The 11,449-nt window shown below is 46.9% G+C and overlaps 1 pseudogene; it reads left to right on the forward strand.

The window, feature by feature from the left end:
• Positions 1 to 529: 529 nt before the first annotated feature.
• LOC123425213 lies at positions 530 to 10,042 on the forward strand (annotated as a pseudogene).
• Positions 10,043 to 11,449: the final 1,407 nt, after the last annotated feature.

Genomic DNA, 11,449 nt, shown 5'->3' on the forward strand with positions numbered 1-11,449 from the left:
TGGTAGTTGACGTTTGCTCAGATTTTTTCGACATTGTACTTGCAGTTTATGATCCAGCCTGAGAGGTCAGGCGACAGCGTCCAGAACGGTCAGCTCCAATCCATATTCATCCATGGCGATGAGCTTGATGTGGCCAGCACAAACACAAGCCATGGAACGGAACTCCTCCGGGCGGACGCTGTTTGGATACTCATCATCATAGGTTGGACATTCTTGTGGCAACTTGATGAACTGGAACATGTTGTTGCAGCCTGCTTGGTGTGCAAGATCACATAGCAACATGCCTTTGTGAAGATCCACCCAGCAAAGGATAGAGCCCCGATAAGAGAAACACGAGTAAACGGAGAAGCTGCTGGATGGAAGGGGATGGTTCCCGGACAGCAAGACCCACAGGCAGACCCCGGCCTGGGAGAATCGTGGAAGGACGAGCTCGGCGAGAAGGTAGCCCTCCCCATGGGCGTCGAACTCGCACATGACGACGGCCGACTGATGCCCCATGGCTCCATGCAAGTCATCGGGGAGACGGGGGATGACGGAGAGGGAGTCCATGGTGGCGTCGTAGATGGGGTCAATAGCTCCACACATTTGATGCGAATTGGATCATGTGCGACACATTTTAAATGCGAATTGGATCTTGTGTGACGTTTCTGTGGTCCAAATAGCCAAAGGCCCACTCGGGCGATTAAAATGGTCGTCAACGGGAGTGAGGTTATGTTTAAGACATGTGGGTCCTACTTGGCAGTGCATCTACTTACGGCCCCACTTGACAGTGCATCTACTTACGGGTCCCACTTGGCAGTGCATCGGGTGAGACGTGTCCCTGTGCCTGGCCTGTCTGTCTGAACCGCCCGTCTGAAGCTTTGTTGCTCCCTCCTTTCCGTTCCCGGCGGTGAGCCGAAGATGGCGGCGGCGCTTTTGTTGCAGCGACAGAGCTTTCGATCTCGGCGACGGCGGCGGTTGTGGTGAGTGAATCCGGAACCCTTGTCCAACCCGTTCCCTTCTGTGTCGAGTTAGATCTCACTGTAGTTCCTATTTCCCTCCTTTGTTTTTTGGTCGATTTGATCCAGATTTGGGTGGGGCGAAGGGGGGCTAAAGGTGATGGAGCCGCGAGAGACAACAACAATGTTGACTAGGTAATTTGTGCATCCTTTCCATCCTATGCGATTTGTGCCTCGTCTGCTTCCGCTAGCTCACAGTGCGCGCCATTGAAAAACAGGGCCGATGATGCTCGGACATTTGAATTCACTATCGAATTCTTTCCTTCTAAGGCGAAGCTAAGTGATGGTAGCGTGCGGGGCATAGAGGGAGATACAATTGTGAAATGGGAGGTTGAATTATCAGAGATTGATCCACAAGAACTACAGAGCATGGAAGAGAAGGTCGTGAGGAATGTGGTGGCAAAAATTAGGGAGAGCATTTTTTGGGGTCCAGAGCGAGAGGTAGCATTGTTATGGTTTGATAATTGAAAAGGAGAGTATGTGAGAATTGAGGATGGCGAAGAGATGGTTGATGAAATCGATCAACAAAATGGCTGGACAACCAAACAAACTACGTTTCGTGCAGAGCTGGTTGATCTGAAATCAGATTCTAAGGTTGGATATGTTTCCTCAAAATTGGCTGCACAAATGGTAGATGATGGTTGGGCTTCAGAGAGGCAAATAATGCCCATGTGTCTGGGTGAGGTGACAGTATTACATGAGGGGGCTGATGCAGATGCACAAGAGGGCTCTGATGGTGTTGCAAGGGTTCTTTCTGTTGATTGGAATTCGGTTGAATGAAATGAACCAACTGATTTAGTCATTGCATCAACGGATGGCACTGAGATGGCCAAAATTTTTGGCATTCCAGTACCTGATGAAGATAAGGTAGAGAATGATGAAACTAGTATGATTACTGATGTTAAAAGAGATATATGTGAAGATGTGGATGGACAGCTGATGGAAGATGCTGCAGATGATGTTGATGATGCACATGATGATGAGTTGGTAAATGTCTATGACAAGGAAAATACTGTTATAGTAGTAGGGAAGTTGTTCCCAAACATGGATGAATTTAGAATGTGTTTCAAGACTTATGCCATCAAACATGAGTTTGATGCCAAGGCAAAGTGGACTGACAGAAAAAAAGTTTTATGCAAGATGCAGAGTTTTTGATGGAAGTGTCAAGCCTTGCAAGTGGTACATATCTGCTAGACGCCAACCTAATGGAAGTATCATTAGGGTCAATCAAATCCCACACCAACATACTTGTATTACAAGTTCACGGAGAGTATCAACCATGACATCACAACTTTGGATTGCAGAAAAGATCACTCCTATTTTAGCCAAGAAACCAAATACTACTGCAAAGAAACTTAAAGTAGACTTGGAAAAGCAGTACCCAATTAAGGTGAAGTATAACACTGTGTGGAAGGCAAAACAAAGGGCAATGAAAGAATTATATGGTGACTGGGCAAATACATTTAGGATGCTTTGTAATTTCAAAGCAGAGGTGGAGAAGAGGTCACCTGGCAGTGTTGTGGAGATAGATACTGAGGTAACAGAGGAAGGAAGAGTCCTTTTCTCAAAGTTTTTTATGGCTTTAAAGCCTTGCATCGATGGCTTCAAGGCAGCTTGTCGTCCATATTTGAGCATAGACTCATCGTTTTTGACCGGCAAGTGGAATGGTCAATTGGCAGCTTGCAATGCTTTAGATGGACACAACTGGATGTTCCTTGTTGCTATTGGCTTGTTTCAGTCAGAAACAGAGGTCTCATGGACATGGTTCATGATGCAGTTGAAGAGATGCATAGGTCCAGTGTCACCTTTGGCAGTCCACACAGATGCATGCAAAGGGCTAGAAAATGCAGTCAAGAATGTGTTCTCCCATTGTGAGTAGAGAGAGTGCTTCGGCCATATGTGGATGAATTTGATCAAAAAGTTAAGAGGGGAAGAATTTGGTCGCATGTGGCCAGCAGCAAGATCTTACACTAAACAGACATATTCATATCATCTTGGTAAGATAATGACAGCATGACCTGAATTTGGTCCATGGGTGAACACCTACCATTCTCTATTATGGTATAGGTCAGGATTTAACACTGCCATCAAGTGTGATCATATCAACAACAACTTGGCAGAAAGTTTTAACAACAAGGTGAAGCATTTGAAAAACCTACCTCTGCATGACATGGTTGACCAAATCAGGATCATGATCATGCCCTTGTGGGAATTGAGAAGAAGGATTGGTGATTGTCTGCAAGGGGACAAGCTTCCTGTAGTGGTACAACAGGTGGTCAAGAGGAGCAGAAATCTTACACATTTATCTGTTGAAAAATCTTCTGTGTGGGGTGCTGAAGTTAGAGATACCAAAACTGGTAGAAGGCATGTTGTTAACACTGAAATGCATGAGTGCACTTGTTTGGAGTGGAAACACACTGGGAAACCATGTGATCATGCCATACTTTTCTTGGCCTCCCGGCCAAAGATAAACATGCACCCTTATTTGCACGAATATTACTCAGTAGCAAAATTCAAGGCTGCATATGCAACTCCAATTCCAGCACTTACAGATCAGCCTCATTGGCCTGAAGTGGACATAGAATTTTCCATGTGTCCTCCCCTAACAAAAAGAAAGGCTGGTAGGCCTAAAGAGAGCAGATTCAAGGCATGGTTTGAGAGAGGTGGGAGTAGTAAAAAAGGGAAGGGAAAGAAGGATGGAAAACCAAAGAGGTCCCAAAAAGGTAACAAAAATAGATGCAAGTTGTGCCAGGAACTTGGGCACCGAGCTGGATCTTCCAAGTGTTGTTACACTCATAAAAGGCTAAAGTATGTGTGCTAATGTTTTTTATGTTTACTATTTGGGTGCATTTTTCAATTACAAACCAATTGACATGCTTATATTTTTTAGGAGGAAGTGTGCAGCTGAGCCCCTTGTTGTTGAAGATTGCTGGCCAAAGAAAAAGACAAGAGGCAATGGTTGTAGAAAAAAGAGAAGTTATGGTGAAACAATGCAAACTGAGCAAAATGAGCAAGACTTGGATGTGCTGCAAAATGAGCAACAAGACTTGGATGTGTTCCAAAATGAAGATGTGGTCCAAAATGAGCAAGACTTGGATGTGCTGCAAAATCAAGATGTGGTGCAAAATGAGCAAGATATGGATCTGGTGCCAAATGATTATCTTCCAGCTGATGTTCTGCCAGATGAGCCTATATTAGAAGTTGTATTGCCTAAACCTGTTTTTCAAGAAGATGTGGTGCAAAATGAGCAAGATAAGGATTTGGTGCTAAATGATTATCTTCCAGCTGATGTTGTGCAAGCTGAGCCTATATTAGAAGTTGTGTTGCCTAACCCTGTTTTTCCAGAAGATGTGATACCAACTAAGCCTATATTGTAAGTTCTGCTGCCAACTGAGCTTGATGATATTCCAGTTGATGCAGTGATGAAAACCAAGAGCTTGAGTGAACTGGGCATAGTGGTAAAGAGAAGCTCTGATAAAAAGAAGAAGAAGAAGAAGCTGAAGTGAAGTGAACTCGGTGTTGAGACAAATTTCCAATTTGAGACCAAATTCAAATTTGAGCCAAAATTCAAATTTGAAGTTATTTGGTATGTGGTATGGTGTTGTATTTTTCATATGAAATGTATTTGTGTAGTACTATTCAAGTTTGAGACAAATTTCAAGTCTGAGACAAAATTCAAATTTGAGCCAAAATTCAAATTTGAAGTTATTTGGTATGTGGTATGGTGTTACAATGATTTATGTACTATTACACATGTTAGGTGATTAATCGGAGAACTTTTATTATGTGAAACTTTAGACATGAAAAATGTGCTCCAAATGAGCTACAAAAGCCCCCTCCAAGCCCCCGTGCAAAGCCCCATTTGTAAGCAAGTTTTTTTCTACCTTCTCCAAATGAGCCAAAAAATGAAACTTGACATCTTAGTCATATAGAAAAATAATTGAAACAAGTTTTATATTTTTTTGATTTTTTTAAATTAGTTATAGTCAACCCTAACTTTTGAAAACCGTACAACCTCCTACGTGATAGCCACTTTTGTGAAGGGTTTTTCATGAAAAATTTCATAGTCCAAGTTTATTATTTTTCCTAGCAACCTAGTCACATATAATGATGATTATCACAAGTTTTATATTTTTTTGATTTTTTTGAATTAATTATAGTCAACCCTAACTTTTGAAAACCGTACAACCTCGTACGTGATAGCCACTTTTGTGAAGGGTTTTTCATAAAAAACTTCATAGTCCAAGTTTATTATTTTTCCTATCAACCTAGTCACATAGAAAAATGATCGGCATAAGTTTTATATTTTTTTGATTTTTTTAAATTAGTTATAGTCAACCCTAACTTTTAAAATCCGTACAACCTCGTACGTGATAGCCACTTTTGTGAAGGGTTTTTCATGAAAAACTTCATAGTCCAAGTTTATTATTTTTCCTATCAACCTAGTCACATAGAAAGATGATTGGTACAAGTTTTATATTTTTTTGATTTTTTTTGAATTAGTTATAGTCAACCCTAACTTTTGAAAACCATACAACCTCGTACGTGATAGCCACTTTTGTGAAGGGTTTTTATGAAAACTTCATAGTCCAAGTTTATTATTTTTCCTAACAACCTAGTCACATATAATGATGATTGGCACAAGTTTTTTTTTGAATTAGTTATGCTCTACCCTAACCCTTGAAAACCTCTCAAAACCCCATCAAAACCCCTCAAAACCCCGTCCAAACCTCTCAAAACCCAGCACCCCATGGAACCATTGGATCGCCGTGAATGGATGGTCTGGATCGCGCATTAGGGCTATGTCAGCAGCGATCCGTGGCCTTCACTCTGATTGGCTGGCCTTTTTAGCCCTCTTTTTTATTGCTCGACGAGAAGACGCGTGCATGCGTTGTTGGGCTTAATTAAAGACGGCCCACCCTTTTATCCGTTGGACCTCACAGCGTACCAGCCTTGCATGCATGCGCATAGCCCTACCTCCCCTCGCTCGCCCGTAGCCCTGCCTCCCCTCGCTCTCCCTGCCGACACTGCATGCATGCGCATCGATCGAGCGGGAGCACGCCCGACGCCATAGAGAGCAGCAACCCAACTGACGCAACACAGGCACGCAGCGGCTCGGCCATGCAGAAGCTCGTCGCCCAACCCGACCGACGCAGTAGTCATCTTTTGGCGCGTTCTAATTCCGCATGTGCGACGCGATTTAATTGATCTTGTGTGACATGTACCCTGTTTCATTGACCATGTGCTACGTGGGGTGTGTACACAGTCGATGCCATGCGGTAGCCGTTTCACACTCGATGCACACCATGGCTAGCACCCCTATTTAAGCACCCCCTAACATCATCTTCTCCCACCCGGCCTTCTTCTGCATCTCCTAGTCCATCTTCTCCACCTCTCACGCCGGAAGATGAACTACACCGGGATGACCTACCGTGTGCCGCCCACCGTCCCCGAGATGCTCTACCCTCCCCAAGTCCAGGTGGAGAACACCCTACGGGTGTGGGCGATCTCGAGGTGGAGGGGTGCAAGGGAGCTCACCGAGTTCTTCCTCTCCGCCGGCTACCGCCAATTCCCCAGGGGTTCTCCGGTGATGTTCCACGTGGAGGAGCTGACCAACAATGGCTATCCTATCGGCCTTATTGTGAGGTTCACCAACAACTTCGATGCTTACCACCTCCTCGGTCGTGTTTTGGATGTGGATGCGAGTTTATCGCATTCACAACATACAACATCTTCACGGATCTGGACAACATCTTCCCCAACGGCAGCATGCACACTCTCGCATACCGCACCGACGACGACGACGAGTGAAGGAGTTGGGCACTTTGGAGGAGGAGTTTGCCTTGGAGCTTGGAGTACCCGGTGGTGCCATGGAGGAGGAGGAGTTTATCTAGTTGTCTTATATATCTATGTAATCGTACTATCTATGTCGTTCTTATTTATCGATGTAATGGTACTATATATGTCGTGTTTATGTAATGCCCTGCTACTATTTATGTTATATATATATATTGATGTTCTATCTAGTTCATATATGTTAGCTGGGAACTGAGAGCTTTTTAAATTGGTAAGCATGCAACAAATATGTAAAGCCGTTTGTTTAAGATAAATTTGATGTAGGCCAATAGGAACTGGGTAACTTGTCATGTTACTGAATCCTTGCGTTCCCATAAAAAAAATACTACTTCTGTTTGCAAGCGGTGGCCGTTTCGGTTTGTGAGGCAGGCTACTGTAAATGATGAAAAGACCACACACCCACCCACTATCTCTTCGCACCACTCCCCCATCTCCTCCTACACAGAAACTGCCACCCTCCGTCTCTTCGCTCTCCCCCATCTCCTCTCTCCCACACGATGCGACCGCCGGCGCCATGGACCAGAGCATTGGCTGGCACAAGGCCGTGCAAGATCTCGCCGGCGACAACCAAGAGATCCGTGAACAGCTTCGTGAAATCACGGGCTGGTTCCCAAGCATCGAGATGATGCGGAACCACGCCCGTGGCCTGATCAAGGTGATGCGAGAGGACGAGAAGCTCTGTGCCTTCCCCCCGGCTACTGCGTCCCACCTTCCGCTGTCATCCTTTGGGCGATGAGGGAGGTGCAGCGTACCACCGACCCGACGCAACGCACAAGGTGGTGGATGTACCGCTCATCTAGGATGACGGCACCACAGCCGGATCCTACTCGTCTTTCCTCGAGGACGAAGAGGGTGACCGATGTTGTCCCCGCGCTGCCGGTCACCGTCCTTGACCCTGAAGTGCAGATCATTCCGCCAGTCTTCACTGGCGGAAACAAGAAGAAGAAGAGGGAGCCAAAGAAGCCGGTGGTGGGTGTGGTGCGCCGCTCAGAGCGCCTGAAGAACCTCAAGAACAATTGAAGTGCGCCGTCAGGGGCTGTTAGAAGTACTACTGGTTAGGTATGCTGCTATATTTCAGCATATAAGTTAGAAGTAGGGTTAGACATCACTCGCCGGCGACGCGCTTCCTCGCCGGAGAAGAGGAAGAAGAAGGTGGGGGAAAGGAGGAAGGGCAAGCAATGGGGGAGGATGGGCTGGCTCGGGTCCGGGCACGCTGATGAGCACGTCCATGCTTATGTGGATAAGTTGTGGGTCCCGCACACATGCGAGTAAGTGGTGGGTCTCATGTTGACGTGGATAACTGGTGGGTCCTGCGTGTCATAACTTAACCCCTTGAGTTTTGCATTTCATGGTTAAACAAAGCCATGTCGCATTGTAGCTATTGTTTGCTTCAAAGATGTCGCACCAGAGCAATTTTGATCAACAACGTCGCACTGCTTCCATTCCGCGTCAAATGTGTCGCAAATGAGCTATTGACCCTCGTAGATGAGATAGCCTCCCGGCAAAGTAGAACCAGGGCTGCGGTACCCGCCGGCATAGAGGGCGACCAGGTTCTTGTCCATGCTGGAGATGCGGCCCGAGTGGAGGCCCATGAATGGCGCCGGGAGCCAGAGGGATTTCGGCAGCACCAGTATGCGGAGGAAGGAGAGCTTTGGCGGATTGGCGACGACTGCGCGGGCCTTGAAGGTCCGCAGGTAGTTGATGGCTTCGTCGCTCATGGCTTTGCGGGTTTGTGGTCCTCTTATTCCTTCCGAGAATCCCCATGGATGGGCGATTGGCTCTCCGCCGCATACCGCCTCGTCGGAGCAGAAATCAATCTCGCGGTGGAGCAGAACTATCCAAGGGGCTAAAGCGGCCATCTAGGGACTAGGGTTGGGTGGATGGAGAAGGTATTTGGGGAATATCGATGGTGGCGGCTAGGCCAGGAACAGGATTAGACCTCCAACGGCTGGCTTGGGAGAATCCTGGAATGACCCGGACCACGAGCTCCGTAGCAAACGTTGTTGGCGTGCGTACGTGAGCAAGGGGCCCCCAAAAAACGGCAAAGAATAGCCTCCTTCCTCCTCCTGCCTCCAAGCTGATCCCCTTCTCTCGATCTCCTCCCCAGAACACGCCCGTTACATATCGCCCCGCAAGGCTCCCCGCCACGCGATCTGAGCGTGAAACGGCAATACGACGTGATCTACCTGGATAATGGGCGATTTGACCCATTCCCTTCTCTCCCTCGATAATGGGCCATCTGACATGTTCCCTTCTCTCCCTCCCGTTCCCTTCTCTCCCTCGATCTGACACGAACGGCGATCTGACCCGTTCCCTTCTCTCCCTTCCTCGATCTGGAAAGGGTTGCATGGCGGCGTTCGGCGGGCCAGCGTAGGTAGCTCCCCGACGGAGTTAAACATGGAACCTCTGCCCCCCCGGCACGGCCGTGGTCGTGGACCTGCTGCTGGCGACGAGCGAGGCAAAGAGACAGCTCCGCCTCGCCGGGCCCCTCATCGTGGGATGCCTGCTGCAGAGTGTCATCCAGATGATCTCCGTGATGTTCGGTCGGCCGTTGGCCACCTTGGCAAGCTCGCGCTGGCCAGCGCCTCCATAGCCAGCTCATTCGCCATCATCACTGGCTTCAGCTTCCTGGTACTGCACCATCTAGCCGTCCTACTTACCATTAGAGCTAATAAGTTCTTCAACCTGGCTTGCACACTTACGTCGGTCCGCGCGTACGTGGGAGCAGAGGGGCATGTCCTTGGCCCTGGACACCCTGTGCGGGCAGGCCTTTGGAGCAAACCAGGACGACATGCTCGGGGTGTACAAGCAGAGGGCGATGCTGGTCTGGGCCTGGTGAGCGTCCCGATCGCGGCGGTGTGGGCCAACACCGGTTCCTGCAGGCGCACAAGCTGGTGGTGCCGGTGATGCTCAGCTCCGGCACCACCGTGGTGAGCCACGTGGTGGTGTGTTGGGCGCTGGTGTACAGGCTGCGGCTGGGGATCAGAGGGGCGGCGCTGGCCAAAGCCATGTCTTACCTCACAAACGTTTCCATACTGTCCGTCTACGTCAGGGTCTCGCCATCGTGCAAGAAGAGCTGGACGGGGTTCTCTCTCCAGGCGCTCCACGGCCTCCTCCCCTTCTTGAAGCTCGCGTATGCAATACCAAGAATACCAAGGTCATGTGAAAGAAGCCACCATTATACTTGAAGAAGTGGCATCGCATGACTTGTGTATTTGGCATGATTTCTTAGGCACAACAGGTTCGTGCAATGACAACAATGTGCTCCAAAGATCTCCTTTGTTCCTGAGACTATGATGGAGAAGCCCCACGGTGCAAATGTACCGTCAACAGACACAATTACAACATGGAGTACTACCTTGCCGATGGTATATATCCTCAGTAGGCAACATTCGTGAATACCATATTTGATCCCCCAAGGCAACAAACAAAATTGTGTAGCAACAATGCAAGAGGAAACTAGGAAGTATGTAAATAGGGCATTTGCTGTGCTCCAATCTTGTTGGGGTATTTTTCGTGGAGTTGCGATGATGTGGGAATCAGAGACACTTTGGAAGCTAATGACATGTTGTGTAATCTTGCACAACATGACCGTCGTGGATGAGAGTGAAAGGACAGCGCACCCCCATCATTTTGAGATCCCGGAACTCATGCCCGCCTCCCGAAATAAGAGACAGACATCATTGTCTACTTTCTGGAGATGCATCGCCAACTACGAGATCAACAGGTGCATATGCAACTTCTGAATGATCTTCTACAGCATATGTGGGTCTACTCTGACAATCAATAAACTTCACATTCAACTTTTAATCATGCACTACGAACTATATTTATGTTTGAAGTATGTTTTGATATGTTTTATTAAGTCCGAACAATTTATATTTGTGTGCATTGAACTATATTTGACCAAAATTATAGATGTGCATGTGTTGTATGGATTAGTTGTTTTGAATATAGGAATTTTGGTTGCAAATGCTAAGATTTGAGGTCCACCCGGTAATTGTTCACGGGCACGCCCAGGTGCGGTCGCGGATGTATAGGGACCCGTATTAGGAAATTCTGGTTATAGATGATCTTTCATCACATAACTGGCTCGTAGATGTCTAGTCTGGTTGTTGAGTAAAGTGACAGAAAACAAAAAATTCCGTCTAGTCTGGTTGTTGAGTAAAGTGACAGAAAACAAAAAATTCCGTCCTACGTACCAACCAAGTACCACTATGAAGATGCATACAAGGTTCGAAAGATCATTACCAACTTGTAACCGTAACAAAAATAGAGTTGGTAAAGATGTTGGTGTGGATCCCCGAAGGTAGGAATTTGCATCCTCTCAACCCCGAGAATTTTCTCCCGCAAACAATCCTTTGATCAGTCCCTCAGATAGAAGATCGAATGTACAATCAAGAAGGCTTCGCCATCCATAACAAATCACTGTCTCAAAATATGTTTTATTTTGGTTAAGACAAGAGTTTAACCAGCACTTACAGTATTAAATATGCACGCTTTTCTTTGTACACACACTGCATCTAGAATTTATGTTGTTTGGTACATTTGTCTTGTCAATATTATTGCCTCCGACATATAATGCATTTGTTTGT

This window comes from Hordeum vulgare, chromosome 2H (genome assembly GCF_904849725.1).
Source record: "Hordeum vulgare subsp. vulgare chromosome 2H, MorexV3_pseudomolecules_assembly, whole genome shotgun sequence".
Lineage (NCBI taxonomy): Eukaryota > Viridiplantae > Streptophyta > Magnoliopsida > Poales > Poaceae > Hordeum > Hordeum vulgare.